This window comes from Centruroides vittatus, unplaced genomic scaffold, assembly GCF_030686945.1.
Source record: "Centruroides vittatus isolate TY-2023 unplaced genomic scaffold, ASM3068694v2 contig_345, whole genome shotgun sequence".
NCBI classification, from domain to species: domain Eukaryota; kingdom Metazoa; phylum Arthropoda; class Arachnida; order Scorpiones; family Buthidae; genus Centruroides; species Centruroides vittatus.
The window spans coordinates 3927318-3931126 of NW_027122170.1; the positions used below are offsets into that span (position 1 = coordinate 3927318).

Here is a 3809-nt window from a genome sequence, read left to right on the forward strand (position 1 = left end):
ATTAATGATATTATATCATATAATTCTTTTAGTACGTCTTTGTTCGGATCGACGTTAATTGTAATACGTTTTATGTCCAAAAGTTACTTGTCAATATAGTCCGGACACGAATATGAATATTGCGATTCGCTACGTAATTTAGATAAATAAAAGACTTTCCCATAAAATTTACTTGATTCAAAAAATTAAAACACGCTTGAAAAAATTGTTAATAATTTTAATATTATGAAAAACATCTAAAACTGATAAAAATTCTAAAGATGTTATGTCTGAAAATCTGTCGATATAATTATAATTTTCTTTTAATTATACTGTAATTAGATATAACTTCGCAATAAAATATACATAAAAATAGCATTACATACTCTCACATTTTAAATTTTAAACAATTCACTTCGTCAGATAACTCCCTACCAGTGGCTAAGGGATAGAATCGTTGGAAGCGTTATATATGTGTAGTTTCCATCAGCAAAACTAATTGAGGTCAATGCTCTGTAAACCGCATGCGCCAATGCTCTCTAGCTGCTTTACACCATTCAGATATTCTCGCCTTGAAAGCTGTCTCGAAAGCGCTTCCATTCCGCCACTGACATTCGAATATACAACAGCAATCTTATCGTTTTTTTCACATGTAGCATAAAATTTGTAATAAGATAAATAATGCAATAATAAAAAAATATTAGTTTTAATTAATTCAGAGTACGTTAAAATATAAAAATTCGTATTTTAGAAAATACCATAATATATCATTAAAACGGAAATACAGCGCTCCGACCGCTGCCAATGACGGCACGCCACTGCAAACGACAAATAAAATCTTAAATCGACAAACACACTTCCTTTCACATCGTCAGCAATCATCAAAAACTAGGTCGGCCCTCCAAAAATGTTATATCTGTCACTGACCATGAGTTTTAGGGAACTGACACGTCGCATGGGAAGTCGGGAAGATGTCACGTCCGTGGAACCCACCTCTGACCCGCCGACTGGCGTTATAGCCACGTCGGCCCTCCAAAAATGTTATATTTGTCTCTGACCATGAGTTTTAGGGAACTGACACGTCGCATGGGAAGTCGGGAAGATGTCACGTCCGTGGAACCCACCTCTGACCCGCCGACTGGCGTTATAGCCACGTCGGCCCTCCAAAAATGTTATATTTGTCTCTGACCATGAGTTTTAGGGAACTGACACGTCGCATGGGAAGTCGGGAAGATGTCACGTCCGTGGAACCCACCTCTGACCCGCCGACTGGCGTTATAGCCACGTCGGCCCTCCAAAAATGTTATATTTGTCTCTGACCATGAGTTTTAGGAAACTGACACGTCGCATGGGAAGTCGGGAAGATGTCACGTCCGTGGAACCCACCTCTGACCCGCCGACTGGCGTTATAGCCACGTCGGCCCTCCAAAAATGTTCTATTTGTCTCTGACCATGAGTTTTAGAAAACTGACACGTCGCATGGGAAGTCGGGAAGATGTCACGTCCGTGGAACCCACCTCTGACCCGCCGACGGGCGTTATAGCCACGTCGGCCCTCCAAAAATGTTATATTTGTCTCTGACCATGAGTTTTAGGGAACTGACACGTCGCATGGGAAGTCGGGAAGATGTCACGTCCGTGGAACCCACCTCTGACCCGCCGACAGGCGTTATAGCCACGTCGGCCCTCCAAAAATGTTATATTTGTCTCTGACCATGAGTTTTAGGAAACTGACACGTCGCATGGGAAGTCGGGAAGATGTCACGTCCGTGGAACCCACCTCTGACCCGCCGACGGGCGTTATAGCCACGTCGGCCCTCCAAAAATGTTCTATTTGTCTCTGACCATGAGTTTTAGGAAACTGACACGTCGCATGGGAAGTCGGGAAGATGTCACGTCCGTGGAACCCACCTCTGACCCGCCGACGGGCGTTATAGCCACGTCGGCCCTCCAAAAATGTTCTATTTGTCTCTGACCATGAGTTTTAGGAAACTGACACGTCGCATGGGAAGTCGGGAAGATGTCACGTCCGTGGAACCCACCTCTGACCCGCCGACGGGCGTTATAGCCACGTCGGCCCTCCAAAAATGTTCTATTTGTCTCTGACCATGAGTTTTAGGAAACTGACACGTCGCATGGGAAGTCGGGAAGATGTCACGTCCGTGGAACCCACCTCTGACCCGCCGACGGGCGTTATAGCCACGTCGGCCCTCCAAAAATGTTCTATTTGTCTCTGACCATGAGTTTTAGGAAACTGACACGTCGCATGGGAAGTCGGGAAGATGTCACGTCCGTGGAACCCACCTCTGACCCGCCGACGGGCGTTATAGCCACGTCGGCCCTCCAAAAATGTTCTATTTGTCTCTGACCATGAGTTTTAGGAAACTGACACGTCGCATGGGAAGTCGGGAAGATGTCACGTCCGTGGAACCCACCTCTGACCCGCCGACGGGCGTTATAGCCACGTCGGCCCTCCAAAAATGTTCTATTTGTCTCTGACCATGAGTTTTAGGAAACTGACACGTCGCATGGGAAGTCGGGAAGATGTCACGTCCGTGGAACCCACCTCTGACCCGCCGACGGGCGTTATAGCCACGTCGGCCCTCCAAAAATGTTCTATTTGTCTCTGACCATGAGTTTTAGGAAACTGACACGTCGCATGGGAAGTCGGGAAGATGTCACGTCCGTGGAACCCACCTCTGACCCGCCGACGGGCGTTATAGCCACGTCGGCCCTCCAAAAATGTTCTATTTGTCTCTGACCATGAGTTTTAGGAAACTGACACGTCGCATGGGAAGTCGGGAAGATGTCACGTCCGTGGAACCCACCTCTGACCCGCCGACGGGCGTTATAGCCACGTCGGCCCTCCAAAAATGTTCTATTTGTCTCTGACCATGAGTTTTAGGAAACTGACACGTCGCATGGGAAGTCGGGAAGATGTCACGTCCGTGGAACCCACCTCTGACCCGCCGACGGGCGTTATAGCCACGTCGGCCCTCCAAAAATGTTCTATTTGTCTCTGACCATGAGTTTTAGGAAACTGACACGTCGCATGGGAAGTCGGGAAGATGTCACGTCCGTGGAACCCACCTCTGACCCGCCGACGGGCGTTATAGCCACGTCGGCCCTCCAAAAATGTTCTATTTGTCTCTGACCATGAGTTTTAGGAAACTGACACGTCGCATGGGAAGTCGGGAAGATGTCACGTCCGTGGAACCCACCTCTGACCCGCCGACGGGCGTTATAGCCACGTCGGCCCTCCAAAAATGTTATATTTGTCTCTGACCATGAGTTTTAGGAAACTGACACGTCGCATGGGAAGTCGGGAAGATGTCACGTCCGTGGAACCCACCTCTGACCCGCCGACGGGCGTTATAGCCACGTCGGCCCTCCAAAAATGTTATATTTGTCTCTGACCATGAGTTTTAGGAAACTGACACGTCGCATGGGAAGTCGGGAAGATGTCACGTCCGTGGAACCCACCTCTGACCCGCCGACGGGCGTTATAGCCACGTCGGCCCTCCAAAAATGTTATATTTGTCTCTGACCATGAGTTTTAGGAAACTGACACGTCGCATGGGAAGTCGGGAAGATGTCACGTCCGTGGAACCCACCTCTGACCCGCCGACGGGCGTTATAGCCACGTCGGCCCTCCAAAAATGTTATATTTGTCTCTGACCATGAGTTTTAGGAAACTGACACGTCGCATGGGAAGTCGGGAAGATGTCACGTCCGTGGAACCCACCTCTGACCCGCCGACGGGCGTTATAGCCACGTCGGCCCTCCAAAAATGTTATATTTGTCTCTGACCATGAGTTTTAGGAAACTGAC

At 48.3% G+C, this 3809-nt stretch overlaps 1 long non-coding RNA gene across 1 annotated transcript; it reads right to left on the reverse strand.

The window, feature by feature from the left end:
* Positions 1-924: 924 nt before the first annotated feature.
* On the reverse strand, positions 925-3218 carry LOC136974280 (uncharacterized). The gene is made up of 3 exons (XR_010880619.1): positions 1759-3218; positions 1497-1627; positions 925-1234 (listed from the first exon to the last, which is right to left on the reverse strand). It is a non-coding gene; the product is annotated as an uncharacterized lncRNA (long non-coding RNA).
* Between the last annotated feature and the right edge of the window lie 591 nt (positions 3219-3809).